Raw genomic sequence first — 10,206 nt, 5'->3', positions numbered from 1 at the left:
GCTCAGAGCTACGCTACGGAGGCTCATTATGACAGAGTTGTTGTAGAGGGAAATGCAGAGACTGTTGTAGAGGGAAATGCAGAGACTGTTTGATGAAAAACTGTCCCTGAAGGCAACACGCATCAGCGGTTTTGCATGAATTTCCCTCTAAAACAACTCTGTCTGGTAACGTTGTGTTATTATCTCATAGCGTGGTGAATGTGCAGGTCACAACTTGTCCACCAGAGCGTTGTGGAGTTGTTGGATTGTGTATTTGATGAGTTTGATGAGGGAAACCAAGAAATTCCTTTATCCTCCGTAGCGTAGCTCTGAGCAGCTCACGGCTCTGCTCCGCCGTTCTAAAAATAGCTTGCACCGATAAATAAAGTTAACAAACCTACTGCTATGACTATAGGGATTATGGCAATGGGCCAATTTGCCAAAATGTTGAACTATCCCTTTAACTTGAGGATTAATGAACACGAAGCTCGTTCTGCTGCGTCTCAATAAACCTGAGTGGCTTTTTTGTGTTTTTTGATATAAACTAAAATGATGAAATGAAATATTAACTTGTTATCAGATCGATCCTCCTGTGTGAGTTCTCGTTTCTCAACATTCAACAACTTTAAAGAAAACACATTTTAAAGGAAGATGTGATAAAATTGAAGAGGAAGGAGGAAACGGCAGCTGAGCAACAAACAAGCTGCACATTTATAAATATTTCTATATTATCTTTGTTTTAATCCACACATAAAAACCAAATAGATGTTTCTATCTCTCAGGTTGGACGTTTATACTTCACATTAAACTAATGAGTGTGTATCAGAGGAGTTTGTTCAGATCAGGAGCAGCTGTTTCTGTTTCCAACTCAGCGTGTACATAACAGGTGGATTCAAATGTCAACAAAGAAATTCCCCTCCCGCCCACCTCCAAAAAAAAAAAAAAAAAACATTTGGAGATGGATCATGTATTTCAAAATAAAATGTTTATTTTCAACATTAAATCTCAGACACATGGTTTTGGTACTGGAACATTTTTACAAATGTGTGTGTATATATATAAAACAAACATTTCTCATGTTTAATCAATTAAACATCTGATAAATAAAAACTGCTTTTATTGTTGTGACTGGGAAAAAAACAATAAAACAGCTCGAGTGATTTTCCACAGCAGAAAAATAAATAAAAACACACAAAGGAAAAAGGAAGTTCCTCTGACACTGAGGTCATTTAAGGAATAGTTCACCAAAAAGTGAAATTCGGTCATTATTGCCTCCCCCTCATGCTGATGAATACTCTGGAGTAGTTTTTTATTCCTCAAAGTGCATCTGGAGACCTGGGAGGCCAGTTCCTAGTCCAATGAAAACTTTATATGAGAGTATGGTCGCTTTCACACTAGCCTTGTTTGGTCCGGACCAAAATTTCATGTGTGAACACGCCCCCGGACCACGGTCCGGACTTTTGTCGGACCAAACAAAGCGGACCATGGTCCCCCAAAAAAGTCAGGACTCAGTCCGGTTCGAAGTGAACCACAGTCCGGTTCGCTTCAGGTGAGAACGTAATCGGACTTTTAATACAGGAAGCAAACCAAAACAGCAGTGTTTCCCATAATAAATTGTCAACCACGAATAGATTTTTCGGCTTTTGGCTCGACCAAGGCAATATCGTTTCATTCATTCAGGGAGCGGTGAAAGTCTGCCACAGTCTCCTTGTAAAGGAGAGCTGTCAAAGCTGCTGCTCTCCATTGTTGATGAATAGGAAAAAAATTACAGAAAGTGATTTTCCCTCACAAATTTTCTGACCAATAGCTGAACAACCTGTAGACCACGTGTCATTTGTTTACAAAAAAGAGCTTTTTTTTGACAAGAGACAGTGTGAACACAGACCGGACCAAAACTTAATTGCAACAATGTATCAGTTCTTCCTTCTGGTCCGGACCGTGGCCTGGACTTTCAGGTGTGAAAGCGACCTAATAGCGCCCAACACAAAAACGTCCATAAAACTACACAAAAACCATTTAGTATTCCTCCACACTGCTCGTCCACTGCAATCCAAGTGTCCTGAAGGGAGATAGTCCAGAGTTTACTCGAAACAACGTAATTTAGGACATTTTTACAGCCTAAACAGTCCTGGATTGAATTTGCCTGGGCACGCTCTGCAATACAGGACTGTTAAGACTGTAAAAATGTCCTAATTAAATGACGTCGTTTCCAGTAAACTCTGGACTATCTCCCTTCAGGACACTTGGATTGCAGATGGATTCCTTTAAACAAATTTTTGGCCACAACCCCTAAAGGGGGCAGGGCCATGACAGGGACAGATACAGGAAGTGATGTGGCAATGAAGCGTCTTGTCTTTGATTTAAGTCACATGAACAGGAGGCAGGAGCTTTAATTTTTAGATTTTATTATAAAAGATTTTTATAAAATTAACATGTTGTGGAGCTATGATGAGCTCATCGATCACGTGCTCACAGATTTAAAAAAAAACCTAAACAAAAACTAAACCTGAGACGTGTTTAAACTGTGACTTATGAGTGAAACATTTTTATTTCATACAACAATGGATTAAAACAACAAGTCAAAAGGTCTGAGACAAAACATGCGGTTGTCGCCCTCGGAGCCGGTTCTACAGGTTTGAGGTTTTGGCGACGAGCGGAGAGGAGCTGAGCTGTGTGTGGGTGGAGGTAACGAGGCGTGGCGGACAATATGATGACGGCGGCGGTAAAAGTCCAAGCAGGCTGTCGTGTTTACAACATGAACGATAAAAACATAAAAACCCTGAGGGAAGAAGAGGAGGAGGACGACGACAAAGACCGACACCAGAGAGATAACACAACAAGAAGAACGACAACAACAGAAGCTGAACCAGGATCTGTTTGCATTTAAACAAATATCCACGTCGTCCACATGATGCGTTGTCATGGAGACGAGGGAGAAAATGAGTCGAGTGTTTGTCTATTTTTGTTGTGCATTTAAATAAAAACAAAACACCCCCGCCAATGTCTCTCATTTACAAAATATAAACTCTCAAAGGGATAGTTCAACATTTTTGGCAAATTATTGGCCCATTGCCATAATAATCCCTATAGTCATAGCAGTAGGTTCGTTACCTTTAATTGTCAGTGCAATCTATTTTTAGAACGGCGGAGCAGAGCCGTGAGCTGCTCAGAGCTACGCTACGGAGGCTCATGGGATTTCTTGGTTTCCCTCATCATCAAACTCATCAAATACACAATCCAACAACTCCACAACGCTCTGGTGGACAAGTTGTGAGCTGCACATTCACCACGCTATGAGATAATAACACAACGTTACCACACAGAGTTGTTGTAGAGGGAAATACAGAGACTGTTGATGAAAAACTGTCCCTGAAGGCAACGTGCATCAGTGGTTTTGCATGAATTTCCCTCTAAAACAACTCTGTGTGGTAACGTTGTGTTATTATCTCATAGCGTGGTGAATGTGCAGGTCACAACTTGTCCACCAGAGCGTTGTGGAGTTGTTGGATTGTGTATTTGATGAGTTTGATGAGGGAAACCAAGAAATCCCATAATGAGCCTCCTCCTCCTGAGCAGCTCACGGCTCTGCTCCACCGTTCTAAAAATAGCTTGCACCGACAATTAAAGGTAACGAACCTACTGCTATGACTATAGGGATTATGGCAATGGGCCAATAATTTGCCAAAATGTTGAACTATCCCTTTGAAGCAGCAGCAGCGGCTCCTTCTAAAGACAATCATCAGTGTCTGTGAATGCAGCGTTAAAAAATAAAATTAAAAAAAGTCTGAGGAAACGTCAAAGTTCTGTCTCTTTTTTCTCTCTTTTTCTTCTTTCTTTCTTTCACCCCTTCATCTGTATTTTAACTTCTTTCTTTCCCTCTCTATCTTTATCCATCTACCTCTTTCTATCTATCATCCCCCTCTCTCTTTTTCTTCTTTCTTCCCCTATTTCTTCCTTTTTACTCCTTTCTTTCTTTCTTTATTAATTTCTATCCCCTTTCTCTGTCTTTTTTCTTCCTTCCTTCTTTCTTTCTTTCTACCCAATTTCTCCGTCTTTTTCTTTCTTTCTTTCTTTCTTTCTTGATAAACAACAAAGATGAACAACAAAGTCAAAGATAATGTTTTTGTTTTTGTTTCTGATCATGTTTGTCCTCACCACCAACAGGGTTCCCGGCCAATTTGCCAAAATGTTGAACTATCCCTTGACTTGAGGTCCACACAGGCAGATCGTTGGTCCGATTCCCTTAGACAATCATCAGTGTCTGTGAATGCAGCGTTAAAAAATAAAATTAAAAAATGTCAAAGTTCATGAGGTTCATCCGATCTAATCCAGCGATAAACGCTCGTCGGTCTCCATCGGCTCTACTTGTATCCTTGGACCATGTCCCCGTCGCCCATGTCCATCACATGTGGACGGTCGTAGCCTCCCGGTTCGTCCCTAATCTCCTCCTCCTCCTGCTCCTCCTCTTCCTCTTCGTCTTCAATGTGAACACTCTCTGTTTTCATGGAGTCCTCGTCCTGTGGGTCCAGCCTCGACCTGCTGCTGCTGACCGAGGCGCCGCTCCGACAGAAGTCATCGCAGTCCGCGTCGTCCCTCTCCCGGGGCGTGTAGATCAGCTGGGAAGCCTCTTCGCTCGGGAGCTTGTACGTCCCCGTCATCCCCGTCCTCTGCCCGTCGTTGTGCTTTAATTGAGAAAGAGAGAAAACAAGAAGATCCATAAAGATGAACAACAAATCTATCTGTCTGTCTGTCTATCTATCTATCTATCTATCTAGTATCTATCTATCTATCTATCTATCTATCTATCTATCTATCTATCTATCTATCTATCTATCTATCTATCTATCTATCTATCTAGTATCTATCTATCTATCTATCTATCTATCTATCTATCTATCTATCTATCTATCTATCTAGTATCTATCTATCTATCTATCTATCTATCTATCTATCTATCTATCTATCTATCTATCTATCTATCTACAGTATCTATCTATCTGTCTGGCTGTCTGTCTGTCTGTCTGTCTATCTTCTATCTATCTATCTATCTATCTATCTATCTATCTATCTATCTATCTATCTATCTATCTATCTATCTATCTATCTATCTATCTATCTCTTTCTTTCAAACCCTCTGTCTCTTTTCTCTCTCTTTTTCTTCTTTCTTTCTTTCACCTGTCCTTTCACCTTTCATCTGTATTTTAACTTCTTTCTTTCCCTCTCTATCTTCATCCATCTACCTCTTTCTATCTATCACCCCCCCTCTCTTTTTCTTCTTTCTTCCCCTATTTCTGTCTTTTTACTCCTTTCTTTCTTTCTTTCTTTCTTTCTTTCTTTATTAATTTCTATCCCCATTCTCTGTCTTTTTTCTTCCTTCCTTCTTTCTTTGTTTCTACCCAATTTCTCCGTCTTTTTCTTTCTTTCTTTCTTTCTTTCTTTCTTTCTTTCTACCCTTCTCTATCTACCTCTTTCTATCTATCACCCCCTCTCTCCTTTTCTTCTTTCTTCCCCTATTTCTTTTTACTCCTTTCTTTCTTTCTTTCTTTCTTAATTTCTATCCCCTTTCTCTGTCTTTTTTCTTCCTTCCTTCTTTCTTTGTTTCTACCAAATTTCTCCATCTTCTTTCTTTCTTTCTTTCTTTCTTTCTTTCTTTCTTTCTTTCTTTCTTTCTTTCTTTCTTTCTTTCTACCCTTCTCTATCTACCTCTTTCTATCTATCATCCCCCTCTCTCCTTTTCTTCTTTCTTCCCCTATTTCTGTCTTTTTACTTCTTTCTTTCTTTCTTTCTTTCTTTATTAATTTCTATCCCCTTTCTCTGTCTTTTTTCTTCCTTCCTTCTTTCTTTGTTTCTACCCAATTTCTCCATCTTTTTCTTTCTTTCTTTCTTTCTTTCTACCCTTCTCTATCTACCTCTTTCTATCTATCACCCCCCTCTCTCCTTTTCTTCTTTCTTCCCCTATTTCTGTCTTTTTACTCCTTTCTTTCTTTCTTTCTTTCTTTCTTTCTTTCTTTCTTTCTTTCTTTCTTTCTTTCTTTCTTTCTATCCCCTTTCTCTGTCTTTTTTCTTCCTTCCTTCTGTCTTTGTTTCTACCCAATTTCTCCATCTTTTTCTTTCTTTCTTTCTTTCTTTCTTTCTTTCTTTCTTTCTTTCTTTCTTTCTTTCTTTCTTTCTTTCTACCCTTCTCTATCTACCTCTTTCTATCTATCACCCCCTCTCTCCTTTTCTTCTTTCTTCCCCTATTTCTGTCTTTTTACTCCTTTCTTTCTTTCTTTCTTTCTTTCTTTCTTTCTTTCTTTCTTTCTTTCTGTCTTTCTTTATTAATTTCTATCCCCTTTCTCTGTCTTTTTTCTTCCTTCCTTCTTTCTTTGTTTCTACCCAATTTCTCCATCTTTTTCTTTCTTTCTTTCTTTCTTTCTTTCTTTCTTTCTTTCTACCCTTCTCTATCTACCTCTTTCTATCTTTCTCCTTTTCTTCTTTCTTCCCCTATTTCTGTCTTTTTACTCCTTTCTTTTTTTCTTTCTTTCTTTCAGTCTTTCTACCCTTCTCTATCTACCTCTTTCTATCTATCATCCCCCTCTCTCGTTTTCTTCTTTCTTCCCCTATTTCTGTCTTTTTACTCCTTTCTTTCTTTCTTTATTAATTTCTATCCCCTTTCTCTGTCTTTTTTCTTCTTTCCTTCTTTCTTTGTTTCTACCCAATTTCTCCGTCTTTTTCTTTATTTTTCTTTCTACCCTTCTCTATCTACCTCTTTCTATCTATCATCCCCCTCTCTCTTCTTCTTCTTTCTTCCCCTATTTCTGTACTCCTTTCTTTCTTTCTTTCTTTCTTTCTTTCTTTCTTTCTTTCTTTCTTTCTTTCTTTCTTTCTTTCTGTCTTTCTTTATTAATTTCTATCCCCTTTCTCTGTCTTTTTTCTTCCTTCCTTCTTTCTTTGTTTCTACCCAATTTCTCCGTCTTTTTCTTTCTTTCTTGATGAACAACAAAGTCAAAGATAATGTTTTGGTTTTTGTTTCTGATCATGTTTGTCCTCACCACCAGCAGAGTTCCCGGTAATGGCGTGTCATTCACGTGAGCTTTTTCGTTCAGGACGCACTTCACTATCACTGCGATTGCGACGATGAAAACACAAAGCAGCACAGACAGCGTCACCGCCAACGCCACCGAGTGGTCCGCTGAAAAGAAAAAAAAAAAGATTTATCAAAGTTACTTACTCTTGTACAGAGATCGACAGGAAATGTGAGCATGGAGGTAAAGGGATAGTTCAACATTTTGACAAATTGGCCCATTGCCATAATCCCTATAGTCATAGCAGTAGGTTCGTTACCTTTCTAATTGTCGGTGCAAGCTATTACGGAGGCTCATTATAGGATTTCTTGGTTTCCCTCATCAAACTCATCAAATACACAATCCAACAACTCCACAACGCTCTGGTGGACAAGTTGTGAGCTGCACATTCACCACGCTATGAGATAATAACACAACGTTACCAGACAGAGTTGTTTTAGAGGGAAATACAGAGACTGTTGATGAAAAACTGTCCCTGAAGGCAACGTGCATCAGTGGTTTTGCATGAATTTCCCTCTAAAACAACTCTGTGTGGTAACGTTGTGTTATTATCTCATAGCGTGGTGAATGTGCAGGTCACAACTTGTCCACCAGAGCGTTGTGGAGTTGTTGGATTGTGTATTTGATGAGTTTGATGAGGGAAACCAAGAAATCCCATAATGAGCCTCCGTAGCGTAGCTCTGAGCAGCTCACGGCTCTGCTCCGCCGTTCTAAAAATAGCTTGCACCGACAATTAAAGGTAACGAACCCACTGCTATGACTATAGGGATTATGGCAATGGGCCAATTTGAAAAAAATGTTGAACTTTCCCCTTGAAGTCGGTTAACACTTAAATCTCTATTCTACCCTGGATTATTATTGGACAGTTCCATGAGCGTTCACAGCTGTGGAACACGTTTTGATCGTTACTGTACTTAAACATCTCATAAAAAAAACCTCAACTGAACTGTCCCTTTAAGGACGGAGAACTTGGTTTTTAACTTCTTCTTCCTCCACACTTTATTTTTCCACTTCCTGTTAACAGACGAGTCTGAGGCGTTCACTGACCTGGAGGTAATGTGGGACAGACGCGTTCAGTCTGGTTGAAATCCACATAATGATTCCCGAGCTTCAAGCTTCCGTTCAACACGACGCACTCGTCCACGTTCTCAGTGGACGACAGGTCGTATCTGCAGATCGGCTGAGACGGAGCACAGCTGACGAACCCCGAGGATTCCTGAACACAACACAGACAATTAACTTCAGTTTGTTCACATTGCATGTCGTTATTACACGTCATTATCATGATGACGTGTTGTCATGATGACGTGATTGTTTTCAAAACACACATAAAGAACAGGAATACCTGTACCTGTGCCTCGGTTTTTGGCCACGGTTCTCGGTACGGTTTCGGTATGTGTTTTATGCAGATAACTTTTTTTTTCTCCCAAAATAATGTTTAACATTTATATTATTTCGAATATTAGGCTACTACTATTTATAGTATTTCCTTGTAGAGCTCTCCTCTCTCTCTTTCTCTCTCTCTCTCACTCACACACACACACACAGTTAACCTAATGTGGTTACAGCTCCTCCATATCAGTGCTTATAGAAAGATGATCATGTGTCTGTCTGATTAGCTCTGTCTTGACCTTAAGATCGTGGGTTTGATTCCCATGTTGACAGAGATGGCAAAACCGGCAGTAGCCCCGTGGCCCTTTCAAAATTTCCCCAGAGGAAATTTTCTAGTTTCTTCCTACTCCTTTTCGAACATGTTGTCCATTTTGATGTTGTTTTATTTAATACTTTTTATTTTATACTTTGTAAAACTCTTCTTCTTCTTTTTTTTTCTCTCTGATCAAGGAGATTTTGTTTAAGTTTTGTTTCATGCATGTTCGAAATAAAGATTTCAATTCAATTCAGAAGGCTGCAGTCCAGGGGCGGATCTACGCCGGGAAACATCCTGAGATAGACGCAGACAAAAGATAGCTGCTGGCCACTTCTCCACTGTTTACGGATCACCAGAAACTTCTGTCGGCCTGTAGGATGGATGGAAGTTGTTCAGTGTTGTGGTTCTGACTCACGTTGCCGTTGAAGGAGACGTTGAACTTGAAGGAGGCGTCATGCTGCCGGTCGGCTCCTCTCAGCTCCTCGTAGAAGGAGAACGGGTTTTCAAAACTGACGGTTCGACCCGACTCGCTCAGCGTCAGATTCACCGGAGGGAAATCCAACAAACCTGCACACACACACACACACACACACACACACAACATCACGACATTGATAGGTATGAAAATACGTTACCAGAAAGTGTTTTGATGACTCTGAAAGTTCTCCGAACCCTTCCTTGGCATGACGGTGAGTAGACAATTGGTGAATTATTATGACATAGAGTGAAGTATTCCTTTAATATAAAGTGGGGAAAATAAGTATTTGATCTTGTGCTGATATTTTAAGTTCGCTCCCCCACAAAGAAATGGGTGGTCTATAGTTTTTATGGTAAATTCATTTTAACAGAGAGAGACAGAATACCCCCCCCCCCCCAAAAAAAAAATCCAGAATGAATATATGCAACAAATTATTTTCCATTCGATCAAGTGAAATGAGGATAAAAATCAGCAGGGGATGATCAAATACTTATTTTCCCCACTGTTTATAATGTTTTTCGGACTTTTAATTTGAAATTCACTCTTAAAGGGACAGTATGTAGCTTATTTGGCTTTTTATTAGCAAAAATCAAATATTGCTTTCATAAATACGTATTTACCAAAGTCTAATCACAACCGCACCTACAAATGAAAGCTGTCGCTCAGTGGCTCAGAATAAGTTGTTTACAAATAGTTGTTTTACATTTTTCTTTTCTTTTCCCAACACAAACGATGTAATGAAGACCAGTGGGACACAAGTGATCGATTTATTTATGATTTGTGAATAAGGGGTGGGATTCAATAAGTACAGCCTGTTCCAATTCCTTTTCGAATACATATGATTATGCTTTAGTGTTTTTGTTTCCAATTTTTTGATCTTTTGATCTTGTGCTGATATTTTAAGTTCGCTCCCCCACAGAGAAATGGGCGGTCTAAAACTATAGTTTTTATGGTAAATTCATTTTAACAGAGAGAGACAGGATATCCCCCCAAAAAAATCCAGAATGAATATATGCAACAAATTATTTTCCATTTGA

General features: G+C 39.4%; 1 protein-coding gene across 1 annotated transcript in view; it reads left to right on the top strand.

The window, feature by feature from the left end:
- Nucleotides 1-10,206, top strand: part of LOC310985743 (uncharacterized protein) — a 204,856-nt gene that overhangs the window by 73,769 nt on the left and 120,881 nt on the right. The window lies entirely within an intron of this gene.

Source organism: Trachurus trachurus (genome assembly GCF_905171665.1).
Source record: "Trachurus trachurus genome assembly, chromosome: 1".
NCBI lineage: Eukaryota > Metazoa > Chordata > Actinopteri > Carangiformes > Carangidae > Trachurus > Trachurus trachurus.
This window is presented reverse-complemented; position numbering and strand designations above follow the sequence as displayed.